This window comes from Bombina bombina, chromosome 7 (genome assembly GCF_027579735.1).
Source record: "Bombina bombina isolate aBomBom1 chromosome 7, aBomBom1.pri, whole genome shotgun sequence".
Lineage (NCBI taxonomy): Eukaryota > Metazoa > Chordata > Amphibia > Anura > Bombinatoridae > Bombina > Bombina bombina.
The window spans coordinates 377,514,140-377,532,263 of record NC_069505.1 but is presented as its reverse complement, the minus strand read 5'-3'; the positions used below and the strand labels follow the sequence as shown (position 1 = coordinate 377,532,263).

At 38.8% G+C, this 18,124-nt stretch overlaps 1 protein-coding gene across 1 annotated transcript in view; it reads right to left on the bottom strand.

The window, feature by feature from the left end:
• SYN2 (synapsin II) overlaps positions 1 to 18,124 on the bottom strand; it is a 759,797-nt gene that overhangs the window by 690,940 nt on the left and 50,733 nt on the right. The gene's annotated exons all lie outside the window — the stretch shown is intronic.

Sequence of the window (18,124 nt, the reverse complement as noted above, 5' to 3'; positions counted from 1 at the left end):
ATGCGCAGCTTCCGAGCTGATGAATGCAAATTTTCCTCCAGTATTTGTTGATAACATACTGCATTCATCTTGCCATCAATTTTGACCAAATTTCCTGTGCCTTTGTAGCTCACACATCCCCAAAACATCAGCGATCCCCCTCCGTGTTTCACAGTAGGAATGGTGTACCTTTCATCATAGGCCATGTTGACTTCTCTCCAAATGTAGCGTTTATGGTTGTGGCCAAAAAGCAAATTTTGGTCTCATCACTCCAAATGACTTTGTGCCAGTAGGTTTGAGGCTTGTCTCTGTGCTGTTTGGCGTATTGTAAGCGGGATACTTTGTAGCATTTGCATAGTAATGGCTTTCTTCTGGCGACTCAACCATGCAGCCCATCTTTCTTCAAGTGCCTCCTTATTATGCATCTTGAAATAGTCACACCACATGTTTTCAGAGAGTCCTGTATTTCATCTGAAGTTATTTGTGGGGGTTTTTTAGTTGGTCTAGCTGACCGTAGTTTGGTTTCAACAGAACCCCTCATTTTCCACTTCTTGATTAGAGTTTGAACACTGCTGATTGGCATTCTCAATTTCTTGGATATCTTTTTATATCCCTTTCCTGTTTTATACAGTTCAACTACCCTATCCCACAGATCCTTTGACAATTATTTTGCTTTCCCCATGACTCAGAATCCAGAAACGTCAGTGCAGCACTGGATGAAAGATGCAAGGGTCTGTCAGGAGTCCAGAAACTCATTGACCTTTTATCCACACACACAAATTACAAGCAAACAGATCACAGGTGAGGATGGTTACCTTTAATAGCCATTCAAACCCCTTTGTGTCAACTTGTGTGCATGTTATCAGGCCAAAATCACCAGGGTATGTTAAGTTTTGATCAGGGTCATTTGGGTAGTTTCTGTTGTCATTATGATTTAAAAAGAGTAAACAAAGTTGATTGATAATAAATGGCTTCAGCCAAACACTAACCATGAGTGAAAGAAAAGTTTTAGTGTTATCATTCATATTCTCTGAACGGCCAAGAAATCATAAATTCTGCCAGGGTATGTAAACTTATGAGCACAACTGTAGGTATCCTCATAAATCAGCCCCCCCCCCTCTTTTGAGCCCCCTTAAGTGGATTTTGGGGAAATGGTAAAACACATGTTTCTTTATTTTTCAAGGAGAATCGAAATACCAATTTTCACATCTGTAACATCATCGGTTTTTGAGATATAGGTATCCTCATAAATCAGCACCCCCCCTTTGACCCCCCCCTTAAGTGGATTTTGGAGAAACGGTAAAACACGTGTTTCTTTATTTTTTTAAAGAGAATCTAAATACCAATTTTCATGTCTGTAACATAGTCGGTTTTGGAGATATAGGCATCCTCATAAATGTTTACCCCCCCTTAAGTGGATTTTGGGGAAATGTTAAAAAGGAAATTTATGCTTACCTGATAAATTGATTTCTTCTAAGATACGACGAGTCCACAGATTCATCCTTTACTTGTGGGATATTATCCTCCTGCTAACAGGAAGTGGCAAAGAGCACCACAGCAGAGCTGTCTATATAGCTCCTCCCTTGACTCCACCCCCCTAGTCATTCGACCGAAGGTATAGGAAGAAAAAGGAGAAACTAAAAGGTGCAGATGTGACTGAAGTTTTAAACAAAAAAATATAATCTGTCTTAAATTGACAGGGCGGGCCGTGGACTCGTCGTATCCACGAGTCCACAGATTCATCCTTTACTTGTGGGATACAATACCAAAGCTACAGGACACGGATTAACGGGAGGGACAAGACAGATACCTAAACAGAAGGCACCACTGCTTGAAGAACGTTTCTCCCAAAAATAGCCTCAGAAGAAGCAAAAGTATCAAATTTGGAAAATTTGGAAAAGGTATGAAGAGAAGACCAAGTCGCAGCCTTACAAATCTGTTCAACAGAAGCATCATTTTTAAATGCCCATGTGGAAGCCACCGCTCTAGTAGAATGAGCTGTAATTTTTTCAGGAGGCTGCTGTCCAGCAGTCTTGTATGCCAAACGGATGATGCTTTTCAGCCAAAAAGAAAGAGAGGTAGCCGTAGCTTTTTGACCTCTACGCTTTCCAGAATAGACAACAAACAGAGAAGATGTTTGACGGAAATCCTTGGTCGCTTGCAAGTAAAACTTCAAGGCACGAACCACGTCCAAGTTATGTAACAGACGCTCCTTCTTAGAAGAAGGGTTAGGACACAGAGAAGGAACAACAATTTCCTGATTAATATTCTTATTTGAAACAACCTTAGGAAGGAATCCAGGTTTAGTACGCAAAACCACCTTAGCAGAATGCAATATAAGATAAGGCGAGTCGCATTGTAATGCAGATAGCTCAGAAACTCTTCGAGCAGAAGAGATAGCAACTAACAACAGAACTTTCCAAGATAGAAGTTTAATATCTATGGAATGCATGGGTTCAAACGGAACCCCTTGAAGAACATTAAGAACTAAATTCAAACTCCATGGCGGAGCAACAGGTTTAAACACAGGCTTAATTCTAACCAAAGCCTGACAAAACGACTGAACGTCTGGGACATCTGCCAGACGCTTGAGTAGTAAGATTGACAACGCAGAAATCTGTCCCTTTAAGGAACTAGCTGATAATCCCTTCTCCAATCCTTCTTGGAGAAAGGACAAAATCCTAGGAATCCTGATCTTACTCCATGAGTAGCCTTTGGATTCACACCAATAAAGATATTTACGCCATATCTTATGGTAAATTTTCCTAGTGACAGGCTTTCGAGCCTGAATCAAGGTATCAATGACCGACTCTGAGAATCCCCGCTTAGATAAAATCAAGCGTTCAATCTCCAGGCAGTCAGCTGCAGAGAAACTAGATTTGGATGTTGGAACGGACCCTGAATGAGAAGGTCCTGTCTCAGTGGCAGTTTCCATGGTGGCAGAGATGACATTTCCACCAGGTCTGCATACCAAGTCCTGCGTGGCCACGCAGGCGCTATCAAGATTACCGAAGCCCTCTCCTATTTGATTCTGGAAATCAGACGAGGTAGGAGAGGAAAAGGAGGAAACACATAAGCCAGGTTGAACGACCACGGTACTGCTAGAGCATCTATTAGTACTGCTTGAGGATCCCTTGATCTGGACCCGTAACAAGGCAGTTTGGCATTCTGACGAGATGCCATCAGATCCAATTCCGGTGTGCCCCACTGATGAATCAATTTTGCAAACACCTCCGGATGGAGTTCCCACTACCCCGGATGAAAAGTCTGACGACTTAGAAAATCCACTTCCCAGTTCTCCACTCCTGGGATATATATTGCTGATAGATGGCAAGAGTGAGTCTCTGCCCATCGAATTATTTTGGAAACCTCTATCATCACTAGAGAACTCGTTGTTCCCCCTTGATGATTGATATATGCTACAGTCGTGATATTGTCCGACTGGAATCTTATGAATTTGGCCGAAGCCAGCTGAGGCCACGCTTGAAGCGCGTTGAATATCGCTCTCAGTTCCAGAATATTTATTGGTAGTAGGGACTCCTCCTGAGTCCACACACCCTGAGCCTTCAGGGAAATCCAGTCTGCACCCCAGCCCAAGAGGCTGGCGTCCGTCGTCACTATGACCCATGCTGGCCTGCGGAAGCACATTCCCTGGGACAGATGATCCTGTAACAACCACCACCAATGAAGAGAGTCTCTGGTCTCTAGATCCAGATTTATCCACCGAGATAAATCCGCATAATCCCCATTCCACTGTCTGAGCATGCACAGCTGCAGTGGTCTGAGATGTAAGCGAGCAAACGGAACTATGTCCATTGCCGCTGCCATTAGTCCAATTACCTCCATACACTGAACCACTGATGGCCGAGGAATGGAATGAAGTGTTCGGCAAGTGGTTAAGATCTTTGATTTTCTGACCTCCGTCAGAAAAATGTTCATGTCTACCGAATCTATCAGAGTTCCTAGGAATGGAACTCTTGTCAGAGGAACAAGTGAACTCTTTTTTATGTTCACCTTCCACCCGAGTTCTTAGAAAAGTCAACATGATGTCCGTGTGAGATTTGGCTAAATGGTAAGTTGACGCCTGAATTAAAATATCGTCCAGATAGGGCGCCACTGCTATGCCCCGCGGCCTTAGAACCGCCAGAAGGGATCCTAGCACCTTTGTGAAAATTCTGGGAGCTGTGGCCAACCCGAAAGGAAGGGCCACAAACTGGTAATGTTTGTCCAGGAAGGCGAACCTGAGGAACTGGTGATGATCTTTGTGGATAGGAATGTGAAGATACGCATCCTTCAAATGCACGGTGGTCATATATTGACCATCCTGGATCATTGGTAAAATTGTTCGTATGGTCTCCATCTTGAACGATGGGACTCTGAGAAATTTGTTTATCACCTCTTTCACTTTACCCTTCCTATTACTTAGTGTAGACAAAGAGAATGACTGGGGGGTGGAGTCAAGGGAGGAGCTATATAGACAGCTCTGCTGTGGCGCTCTTTGCCACTTCCTGTTAGCAGGAGGATAATATCCCACAAGTAAAGGATGAATCCGTGGACTCATCGTATCTTATAGAAGAAACACATGTTTATTTATTTTTCAAGGAGAATCTAAATACCAATTTTTCCGTCTGTAACATTGTCGGTTTTTGAGATATAGGTATCCTCATAAATCAGCCCCCCTCTTTTGACCCCCCTTAAGTGGATTTTGGGGAAATGGTAAAACGTTTTTTATTTATTGTTTCTTTATTCTTCAAGGAGAATCTAAATACCAATTTTCATCTCTGTAACATTGTCGGTTTTTGAGATATAGGTATCCTCATACCACCTTTTCTCACCTCCTTAAGGACGCAATTTCCAAAAATCCTTCCTTAGTGGGTGCCTACATCATAAAAACAAAGTACCTTCCAAATTCCATGTTCCTAGATTATATGGTTGATAAGTCAGTCAGTCAGTCAGGACTTCTTTTATATATGTAGATTTGTAATATATAATATACAATAATGTAAGTATAATGTAAATGTATCAAATAAGTTATTGTATTTTTAAATACCAAAAACATATGTTGACTTACAATTAAAAAGAACAATAATGAAAAAAGAACTATCAAAGTATATCAGTAGAATATACAAATTAATTTTAAAATTGGCATTACTATATTTTCATGGGTGAGGTTTATCAACTTCCATTGCTTAGTGGTATATTTAAAATACTGCATAATTGCATATATTTTTATATGTCCAGACTCACACACTTAAAGGGTCATGAAACACAAAACTATTATCTAATTTGCTTCATTATTTATGTATCCTTTGTTGAAAAGGATAGCTAGGTAGGCGTAGCACCTCTGTGCTATTTGCTGATTGGTGGCTGCACATTTTATATGTGCAGCCACCAATCAGCAAATAGCACCCCTTTGCTATGCTTCCCACCAAAGGATAACTAAATAATGAAGCAAATTAGAAAGTTGTTTAAAATTGTATTCTTTATCTGAATCATGAAAGGAAAAAATGGGTTTCCTGTCCCTTTAAGATAAAGCATACAATTTTAAACAACTTTTCAATTTACTTCTAATATCAAACTTGTTTTGTACTCTTGGTATCCTTTGTTAAAAAGCATACAAGGTAGGCTCAAAAGCAGCAATTCACTACTAGCTGCTGATTAATGGCTGTACATATGTCTCTTTTCATTCGCCAATGTGTTCAGTAAGTTCCCAGTAGTGCATTGCTGCTCTTTTAACAAATTATACCAAGAGAATGTAGCACGTTTGATAAAAAAAAGTTGTTCAAAACTGTATGCTGTATCTGAATCCTAAAAAATGGCTTTAGGTCACTTTAACCAAGGCCGTTTTTAGGGGCGGGCAGACCGGGCAGTGGCCCAGGGCGCATTAGGGAGCAGTGGGGAGCACTTTTAAAAAAAAAAAAAAAGTTTTGATTGTGTTAAAGTGGCAGTGCTTGCTTGCTTGATAAACTACTGGTATAGCAAAGGTTAAAATACACAAATCACAAGCACATACATTAAAAAAATATAATAATAAAATATATATACATAGATATATATATATATATATATATATATATATATATATATATATATATATATATATAACAAATCCAAAGGTAAAAGCACTCTCAATCACAGTCCGGGGTGCACAGCAAAATAGTACACAATTCCAAAAAGAAGCAGGCACTCTCCGTTTGAAATTCAAAATAATTTTACTTAGTGACGTTTCGGTAAGTCTGAGGACGGGGGTGAAACCCCGAAACGTCACTAAGTAAAATTATTTTGAATTTCAAACGGAGAGTGCCTGCTTCTTTTTGGAATTATATATATATATATATATATATACATATATATTTGAAAGGAAGCTGTTATGTTAATTGGCTGCATTGGATGTCACTCATACTAATGGAGCAACAAGATCACAAAGGGGGCGTGTTAAAACCGGATAACTACTTAGAACTAAAACTGAAAGTAAAAAGGAGAGGAATCACCCTGAGGAAAGCAGTCTCCTATCTCACTGATCTATGTCACTAAAGAGGTGATGCTTTATGCATATGACAAATTATACATGGTCTTTACATAATGATATGTACATATTTTTAGTTTTACTGAGCTAATTAAAAAAGGTGCTTTAAAAAAAACTTGGGTTTCCACATACTAAGGAACAGGTTTTCTGTTAAGGATTTTTTGACATTATGTTTTTTTTTGTATTTATTTACTTATTGTTTAATAAAGGTTAAAGGGACAGTATACACTCATTTTCATATAAATGCATGTAATAGACACTACTATAAAGAATAGGATGCGCAGATACTGATATAAAAATCCAGTATAAAACGGTTTAAAAACTTACTTAGAAGCTCTCAGTTTAGCTCTGTTGAAAAGGTAGCTGGAAAGCCCACTGCAAGTGGTAAATAAGACACCCCCCTCCTTCTTTTGCATATGAAAAGATCCTTTACATAAACAGGAACAAGCTGGAGTAGGTATCTGACGGTATTCTCATAAAGCTTTGGGGCTTGGTTAGGAGTATGAAAATCAGAGCAATGTTATTTAAAAATAAGCAAAAATATACATTTAAAAAAAAAAAAACTTTATGGGCTATATAAATAGATCATCTACAAAACATTTATCCAAAGAAAAAATGAGTGTATAATGTCCCTTTAATAGTGATGGGTGTGTGTATGTGTCATTTACTCCATAATGACAATGGCAAGTTTTCACCAACTGACAAGTGAGTGCTTGTGTCTGCTATTACTGTCTGAGTGTGTGTGCCTATCTATCCCTGCCTGTGTGTGTGTGTGTCTGCTATTACTGCCTGTGTGTGTGTATATGCCTATCTATCCCTGCCTGTGTGTGTATGCCTATCTATCCCTGCCTGTGTGTGTATGCCTATCTATCCCTGCCTGTGTGTGCATGTCTCTGTCTATTACGTCTATTACTGTCTGTGTGTGAATGTCTTTGTCTATTACTGCCTGTGTGTGCATGTCTCTGTCTATTGCTGCCTGTGAGTGCATGTCTCTGTCTATTACTGCCTATGAGTGCATGTCTCTGTTACTGCCTGTGTGTGCATGTCTATGTCTGTTACTGCCTGTGCGTGCATGTCTCTGTCTATTACTTCCTGTGTGTGCATGTCACTGTCTATTACTGTCTGTGAGTGCATATCTCTGTCTATTACTGTCTGTGTGTGCATGTCTCTGTCTATTACTGTCTGTGTGTGCATGTCTCTGTCTATTACTGCCTGTGTGTGCATGTCTCTGTCTGTTAATGCCTGTGGGTGCACGTCTCTGTCTATTACTGCCTGTGTGTGAATGTCTTTGTCTATTACTGTCTGTGAGTGCATATCTCTGTCTATTACTGTCTGTGAGTGCATATCTCTGTCTATTACTGTCTGTGTGTGCATGTCTCTGTCTATTACTGTCTGTGTGTGCATGTATCTGTCTATTACTGTCTGCGAGTGCATATCTCTGTCTATTACTGTCTGTGTGTGCATGTCTCTGTCTATTACTGCCTGTGAGTGCATGTCTCTGTCTATTACTGCCTGTGTGTGCATGTCTCTGTCAATTACTGTCTGTGAGTGCATATATCTGTCTATTACTGTCTGTGTGTGCATATCTCTGTCTATTACTGTCTGTGTGTGCATGTCTTTGTCTATTACTGTCTGTGAGTGCATATCTCTGTCTATTACTGTCTGTGAGTGCATATCTCTGTCTGTTACTGCCTGTGTGTGCATGTCTTTATCTATTACTGTCTGTGTGTGCATGTCTTTGTCTATTACTGTCTGTGAGTGCATATCTCTGTCTATTACTGTCTGTGAGTGCATATCTCTGTCTGTTACTGCCTGTGTGTGCATATCTCTGTCTATTACTGTCTGTGTGTGCATGTCTCTGTCTATTACTGTCTGTGTGTGCATATCTCTGTCTATTACTGCCTGTGTGTGTATGTCTATTTATCTCTGCCTGTGTGTGCATGTCTTTATCTATTACTGTCTGTGTGTGTATGTTTCAGTCTATTACTGCCTGTGTGTGCATATCTCTGTCTATTACTGTCTGTGTGTGCAAGTCTCTGTCTATTACTGTCTGTGTGTGCATGTCTCTGTCTATTACTGTCTGTGAGTGCATATCCCTGTCTATTGCTCTCTGCGTGTGCATGTCTCTGTCTATTACTGTCTGTGTGTGCATATCTCTGTCTATTACTGCCTGTGTGTGCATGTCTTTGTCTATTACTGTCTGTGAGTGCATGTATCTGTCTATTACTGTCTGTGTGTGCATATCTCTGTCTATTACTGCCTGTGTGTGAATGTCTTTGTCTATTACTGTCTGTGAGTGCATGTATCTGTCTATTACTGTCTGTGAGTGCATGTATCTGTCTATTACTGTCTGTGAGTGCATGTCTCTGTCTATTACTGTCTGTGTGTGCATGTCTCTGTCTATTACTGCCTGTGTGTGCATGTCTCTGTCAATTACTGTCTGTGAGTGCATATCTCTGTCTATTACTGTCTGTGTGTGCATATCTCTGTCTATTACTGTCTGTGTGTGCATGTCTTTGTCTATTACTGTCTGTGAGTGCATATCTCTGTCTATTACTGTCTGTGAGTGCATATCTCTGTCTGTTACTGCCTGTGTGTGCATGTCTTTATCTATTACTGTCTGTGTGTGCATGTCTTTGTCTATTACTGTCTGTGAGTGCATATCTCTGTCTATTACTGTCTGTGAGTGCATATCTCTGTCTGTTACTGCCTGTGTGTGCATATCTATGTCTATTACTGTCTGTGTGTGCATGTCTCTGTCTATTACTGTCTGTGTGTGCATATCTCTGTCTATTACTGCCTGTGTGTGTATGTCTATTTATCTCTGCCTGTGTGTGCATGTCTTTATCTATTACTGTCTGTGTGTGTATGTCTCAGTCTATTACTGCCTGTGTGTGCATATCTCTGTCTATTACTGTCTGTGTGTGCAAGTCTCTGTCTATTACTGTCTGTGTGTGCATGTCTCTGTCTATTACTGTCTGTGAGTGCATATCCCTGTCTATTGCTCTCTGCGTGTGCATGTCTCTGTCTATTACTGTCTGTGTGTGCATATCTCTGTCTATTACTGCCTGTGTGTGCATGTCTTTGTCTATTACTGTCTGTGAGTGCATGTATCTGTCTATTACTGTCTGTGTGTGCATATCTCTGTCTATTACTGCCTGTGTGTGAATGTCTTTGTCTATTACTGTCTGTGAGTGCATGTATCTGTCTATTACTGTCTGTGAGTGCATGTATCTGTCTATTACTGTCTGTGAGTGCATGTCTCTGTCTATTACTGTCTGTGTGTGCATGTCTCTGTCTATTACTGTCTGTGAGTGCATATCTCTGTCTATTACTGCCTGTTTGTGCATATCTCTAGTCTATTACTGTCTGTGTGTACATGTCTCTGTCTATTACTGTCTGTGTGTGCATGTCTCTGTCTATTACTGCCTGTGTGTATAGTATATTTGAAAAATAAACAGTTATTACAGTTCTTTATCAAATTATGTATTGTGCGAAAATCTCATAGACTTTAATAGTGAATTCTGTAAAAAAAAAAATTGTTATAACTTTTCTAAATAATTGTAATAGACCCCTAAATATGTTACAAATACACCCAGTGACATATTGCAATCCTTTAGAAAATTTTACATGATTACTTTTTTGCAAAGTTCAACTTTAAAATCGATTGGAAGCTTTGTAGATTTTGTATAAGAATTTAAAGGGATTGATTATGCATTAAACAAATAAATATGCATAGCTATAAGAAAAGTATAAATATAATGGCAATTAGTAAAAGATATATTGATATTATCTAAAAATATCTTTATATTTGGAAAAAAACATTGCAGTAGAAAAAGAACATATTTAAAGGGATAGGAAAATCAAAATTAAACTTTCATAATTCAGGATACACCAAAAAATTTTAATATAATTCTATTATTCTTGTTCTCTTGGTATCCATTGTTGAAAAGCATATGCACATATCCTTAGCAGCAGCAATGCACTACTAGGAGCTAACAGGTGGTTAGCCGCAACACACATCTGGGCGCAATCCGATATACGGTGCAGGTTTCGGCGCAAGCATGGAAACCTGTGCCGCCCGTAGATTCAGCTCGAAACCCGAGCTATTTTATATACGGCGCTGTCAGATGCTAAAGTGAGTAAGTCTGACAAACTAGCGATGTCCAGAAATCTGCGTCAGTACAAATTTCTGGAGTCGCCAGTAACTTACTGCAATTTAGAAACTGCCGCCGTATAAAAAAACTGACTAAGTTATAAAATCACCCGTAACTGTCTAACACGCCTCCCAAACATAGCCCGACACGTATACCCCTCTATACGCAATCCCCCCTCTCACTCCTTATAATAAATATATTAAAAAATAAATATATTAACCCCTAAACCGCCGCTCCCGGACCCCGCCGCCACCTATATTATATGTACTACCCCCTAATCTGACCCCCCCTACACCGCCGCCAGCTACATTAAATTTTTACTCCCTAATGTGAGCCCCCTACCCCGCCGCCACCTACATTAACTATATTACCCCCTAATATGATCCCCCTACACCGCCGCCACCTATATAAACTATATTACCCCCTAATATGAGCCCCCTAAACCGCCGCCACCTATTTAAACTATATTACCCCCTAATATGAGCCCCCTACACCGCCGCCACCTATTTAAACTATATTACCCCTAATATGAGCCCCCTACACCGCCGCCACCTATTTAAACTATATTAACCCCTAATGTGAGCCCCCTACACCGCCGCCACCACCTATATTATATGTACTATCCCCTAATATGACCCCCTTACACCGCCAACCTATATTAAAATTATTAACCCCTAATCTAATCCCCCTACACCGCCGCCACATATATTAAATTTATTAACCCCTAAAATGCTAAAATTTCCCTACCACTAAACCTAAGTCTAACCCTACAAATAGCCCTGAAAAGGGCCTTTTGCGTGGCATTGCCCCAAAGTAACCAGCTCTACTACCAGCCCTTAAAAGGGCCTTTTGAGGGCCATTGCCCCAAAGTAACCAGCTCTATTACCAGCCCTTAAAAGGGCTTTTTGCGAGGCATTGTCACAAAGTAATCAGCTCTTTTACCTGTAATCTAATCCCCCTACACCGCCGCCACCTATAATAAATGTATTACCCCCTAATCTAATCCCCCTACACCACCGCCACCTATATTAAATATATTAACCCCTAATCTGACCCCCCTACACCGCCGCCACCTATATTAACTATATTAACCCTAATTATATTAGGGTTAATATAGTTAATATAGTTATTATATCATATATATTAACTATATTAACCCTATCTAACTCTAACACCCCTAACTTAATTATTATTAAAATAAATCTAAATAATATTAATAATATTAACTAAATTATTCCTATTTAAAACTAAATACTTACCTATAAAATAAACCCTAAGATAGCTACAATATAATTTATAATTACATTGTAGCTATTTTAGGGTTTATATTTATTTTACAGGTAACTTGGTATTTATTTTAACTAGGTACAATAGCTATTAAATAGTTAATAACTATTTTATAGCTACCTAGTTAAAATAATTACCAATTTGCCTGTAAAATAAATCCTAACCTAAGTTACAAATACACCTACACTATCAATAAATTAATTAAATAAACTACAAATATATAAACTAAAATACAATTAAATACACTAAACTAAATTACAAAAAAAAACACTAAATTACAAAAAATAAAAAAGATTACAAGAATTTTAAGCTAATTACACCTATTCTAAGCCCCCTAATAAAATAACGAAGCCCCCCCAAAATAAAAAAAATTCCCTACCCTAATCTAAATTACAAAAGTAATCAGCTCTATTACCAGCCCTTAAAAGGGCCTTTTGTGGGGCATTGCCCCAAAGTAATCAGCTCTTTTACCTGTAAAAAAAAGAACACCCCCCCCATTACAACCCACCACCCACATACCCCTACTCTAACCCACCCAATCCCCCCTTAAAAAACCTAAGTCTAACCCCCAAGTGCTCCTTACCTGTCCTGAAGACCGGCGAAGAAGGTCCTGTTGGCTGATTAGAATAGCCAATAGAATTACAGTAGCTCTTATTCTATTGGCTATTCAAATCAGCTAATAGAATTAAAGTAGCTCGCATCCGATTGGCTGATTTGAATTTGAAGGCTCAAATCAGCCAATAGGAATTCAAGAGACACCATTTTTAATCGCGTACCTTGAATTCCTATTCTGTGTACGGCGGCGATCGTATTAAGAGGATCCTCCACGCTCCGGCTCCGATCTTCAGTTCCAGCATCGCCGGTCTTCAGTTCCAGATGGATGGTCTTCAGCTCCGCGGTCATCGGTCTTCAACTCCTCCACTCTGCGCCGGCCGGATACTGGAAGAAGAAGAGGTCGCCGCCTGGAAGAAGACTTCTCCGCCTGGAACAGGACCTTCTCCGCCGGTCTTCAGGACAGGTAAGGAGCACTTGGGGGTTAGCCTTAGGTTTTTTTTAAGGGGGGATTGGGTGGTTAGAGTAGGGGTATGTTGGTGGTGGGTTGTAATGGGGGGGTTTGTTCTTTTTTTTAAAGGTAAAAGAGCTGATTACTTTGGGGCAATGCCCCACAAAAGGCCCTTTTAAGGGCTGGTAATAGAGCTGATTACTTTTGTAATTTAGATTAGGGTAGGGAAATTTTTTTATTTTGGGGGGCTTTGTTATTTTATTAGGGGGCTTAGATTAGGTGTAATTATCTTAAAAATCTTGTAATCTTTTTTTATTTTTTGTAATTTAGTGTTTGTTTTTTTGTAATTTAGTTTAGTGTATTTAATTGTATTTTAATTTAGATATTTGTAGTTTATTTAATTAGTTTATTGATAGTGTAGGTGTATTTGTATTAGGTTATGAATTATTTTACTGGTAAATTGGTAATTATTTAACTATTTAATAGCTATTGTACCTAGTTAAAATAAATACCAAGTTACCTGTAAAATAAATATAAACCCTAAATAGCTACAATGTAATTATTAATTATATTGTAGCTATCTTAGGGTTTATTTTATAGGTATAATTTATTTAATATTATTAATATTATTTAGATTTATTTTAATAATAATTAAGTTAGGGGTGTTAGAATTAGATAGGGTTAATATAGTTAATATATATAATAACTATATTAACTATATTAACCTTAATATAATTAGGGTTAATATAGTTAATATAGGTGGCGGCAGTGTAGGGGGGGCAGATTAGGGGTTAATATATTTAATATAGGTGGCGGCGGTGTAAGGGGATTAAATTAGAGGGTAATACATTTATTATAGGTGGCGGCAGTGTAGGGAGATTAGATTACAGGTAAAAGAGCTGATTACTTTGTGACAATGCCCCGCAAAAAGCCCTTTTAAGGGCTGGTAATAGAGCTGGTTACTTTAGGGCAATGCCCCGCAAAAGGCCCTTTTAAGGGCTGGTAATAGAGCTGGTTACTTTGGGGCAATGCCATGCAAAAATCCCTTTTTACATTTTAGGGGGTAATACATTTATTATAGGTGGCGGCGGGGTAGGGGACTCACATTAGGGGGTAATATAGTTAAAATAGGTGGCGGCGGGGTTGGGGGCTCACATTAGGGGGTAATAATTTTAATATAGATGGCGGCGGTGTAGGGGGATTACATTAGGGGTTAATAATTTTAATTAGGTGGCGGCGGTGTAGGGGGATCACATTAGGGGGTTAGACATTTAATGTAGGTGGCGGTGGGGTCCGGGAGCGGTGGTTTAGGGGTTAAACACTTTATTAGGGATTGCGGCGGGGGATCGCGGTTGACAGGTAGATAGACATTGAGAATGCGTTAGGTGTTAGGTTTTATTTTGCAGCCAGTTTAGGGAGCTATGGGGCTCCAATACTCAGCGTAAGGCTTACTGCGTATAGAAAGAGAAAAAACAATATAAAAGTGGAGGCGCTCAGCTTTACAATGTATATTATAAGTATATGTATATCAGATAAGAGTTTTTTTGGTGAATTTCATCACAGGTGTTGAATCAATTGAGGAATTACTGCTTACCAGCTGTTACATCAATCATATAAGGTAAGGTGAGTGCCCAGGTTTAAAGGTGATTCACTGTAGAGGAACTTCTATGTCCTGGTAATGTCCCTGGAAGTCTGTTGTTCAGAATTGGTCCTTCCATTATGGGAATGAAGATCCTGGACTCTCTTTAGGTAGAAGAATGTAGACTGTAATCCGTCTTTTATATCTTTCTTCAATGGTGGTAGGAATACTTGATTCTTATTTGTACTATCCTTTAGAGAGAGGTGCCTTTTTGTGGTGAGAATCCCCGTTCTCTCAGCATGCAGTCAGGACGTTGTTCATAGAAAGAAAACAGAAGCACATAGCATAATATTGTTTTCACACAAAGAAAATATTTATTCAATAATAATATGCGCTTACATTAAAATCCCTCAATCAATATGAGGTAAGTTATAGACACATATACAGCATGAAGAGCCGTGTCCTTAGTTGTAGTAGAAATGGCAGTAGTAAAAGGATCCTGGTGCTTGATGGTTATATACAAGTCCAAACTTAGATGGATGTACTGTGTACCGTCACAGATTGTTATATGGACAGTGTATATAGCAGTGGTAGGGCTAAAAGGTAGGCCCACAATGTTCCCAGATTACACTGATGTAATTTTAGCTGCTGTTTAAAATGTTAATGTGACCTATGGTCTGGGGTACGAGGGAATAAGGTGTCTGAGGCTTGTATCTAGGAAGCGTACACTTTGCACTGTTATTCTCTCCAAACTCTTGAACAGGCAGCGTGGAAATAACTGTTATAATATGACCGCTATAGAAATCCTACAGTGTAGGATTTAGGGCTGTTTGTCAAACCCCTGTATTAATATAGAGGAGTGAGAAATATGTGCCCTATTGAATGGCTGCGGTAACGGTATTAACAGTAAATAGTATGAATGTGCCAGTGGGATAAGCGCTATGTCAATCTAAAGTCCTGAGCGCATTAGATTCCCAAGTACATTATAAACCACATGCGTAATAAAATGTCATATATCAAAGTAAAACAATAACACGTTAAAAATTAGACATAAAATGACATAAAATGTTGTAAAAAGTAGTTAGGCCCTGTCCGCCCACTGTGAGAAACCTTACGCATTTCGAAGTCTATCGTGACTTCTTCTTCAGAGGTAAAAGTCACTTACTTTTCTCTTTCACATTTAGTAAGGCTTACTGCGCCTGCAATTTGTGGCGAGGTGAAAATGGAGTATGATTTCTCCATTTTCGCCACGTAAGTCCTTACACTATATATTGGATACCAAACTGCGCTGGTTTGGTATACCTGTCTATGGGCCAAAAAACTACGGCCGAAGGCAGAAATATACGAGCGTAACTTTTAGGTTACGCCGTATATGTGATACCAAACCAGCACAAAATTTGGCGTTGCCGGCTTTTGCAGGCGACGATTTATATCGGAACGTGGCCCTGCTCACCAGATGTGTTCAGCTAGGTCCCAGTAGTGCACTGCTGCTTTGTAGCTGACCTCCAAATGACAGTGACATGTAAGGTCTAGGAGGGGGACTTTAGAATCTGTGAGGGGGGTGCATTTTGGAATTTTGCCCTGGGAGCCAGATTCTCTAGAAATGGCCCTGCCTTTAAAGGGACACTGAACCCAATTTTTTTTCTTTTGTGATTCAGATAGAGCATGCAATTTTAAGCAACTTTCTAATTTACTCCTATTATGAATTTTTTCTTCGTTCTCGTGCTATCTTTATTTGAAAAAGAAGGCACCTAAGCTTTTTTTTGTTCAGTACTCTGGACAGCACTTTTTTTTTTCTTTTTCTTTTTTTATAAGTATTTCTTTATTGAAAATTTTCAATATACATTCAATGGACAATATATGCTCTTTCCATATTATAACAATATAACAATGTTTTAAACAAACACTCTCTGTCTTCTTAGAAACATGGATATTGACTGAGATTTCAAGCACTTATGACATGTCCTATGACATTTGAAATTAATATAAATTAACATAAACTAAATCAACCTAAAACAAGCAGTAAACGTTTCATCTTTGGCATTCAAGACATTTGTTTCAGACTCAGCGTAACTTTTGCATATGTCAAACCTATTGTCTGATTTAACTAGATAAGTCGCATTACTAAACTGGATGAATAACAGGTAAATGTCAACATATTCCATTTTTTTTTTTTTTTTATAAAAAGATTGCTTCTGTGTGACAAGACCTCTATATGAGTCCCAAAAGAATAACATGTCATTATATAGCTGTAAACGATTACTTCCAAGAAAATAATATCTTTCCAGCTTAATTAGATTGTTAACTTTATCTCTCCAAAAATCTATAGAAGGAGCTACTCTCGATTTCCAATGAGAAGCGATCAATAATTTTGCTGCGTTGATCATTATCTGTGTTAGGTTTCTTTTTATTACACATTTTATTTCATCATACATGTTGAATAGGCAAACCTTAGGTGACAATGGTAGACTGCTGGATGCTGCTAAGTTGACCTCCCTCACCACCAGACTCCAAAAATCTTGTATTACGTGGCAAGACCACCATATGTGCCCCAAATCCCCCACTACTCTTTTGCATCTCCAACATTTATTAGAAGCCTTTGGGAACATATGTTTAAGCCTGTGTGGAGTGAGATACCACCTCAACATAATTTTATAATTAGTTTCCAAGCCTTGAGTAGAATGTGCAGAATGAGCTGTTCTTTGAAAAATATCTATCCAATCTTTGGTGCTGAAATGTAAATTCAATTCCCTTTCTCAAGCCTTGGTGTAATTGTGGGGCCTTGGAGAAGTTATTTTCAATAGTATTTTGTACAATTGTGATATTAGTCCTCTTAACGGGAGACCAGTGTGGCACATGTTTTCCAACATAGTTAAAGGTCTAAGAAAGTTGTGTCTTTCTTTGTGGGTATTAATATAATGACTAACCTGATGGTATCTCAGCCAAGATGTGAAAAGGCCCTTACCCATATGTTCTATATCAGACTTAGGTTTTACTTTATTCAAGTGTGTCAAAGAGGTTATAGGCACCAATCTATTGATGGTCATGTCAGAGTCTAAGATAAAAGATTTGTTAACTGGAAGATCTGAGTTTGATAGAATAGGGGTTAAGGGGGAGAATCCACTGGATATCTCTTTGTTTTTAGAACATATTAATTTCCAGTCTGAAAATGTGTTATTGATGGTCTGTAATGGTTCCCCATGTGGGAAATATGGTATGTTAGGAGTCCAACATGCACCTCCAAGTTGCTGACTACCTGAAATATCATGTTCAATCTGTATCCAGTGTTTAAAGTTAACCTCACTAAATCTACACCACTCTATTATCTTGTGTAAAGAGATTGCTTTCTTATACAGTATAAGATTTGGAACACCCAAGCCCCCCAATTCCTTAGATGCATACATGGTTGACCTGCCAATTCTGGGAGGTTTGTTCCCCCATATAAATTGATTAATTGCTTTTTGTAGTTTATGAATATATGTCTCAGTGTGGGGGAGTGGTAACGTCTTTAGTAAGTATAATATCTTTGGTAATAGTATCATTTTAGTGGAGTGTATCCTGCCCACCCATGATGTATGCCTAGACTTCCATGT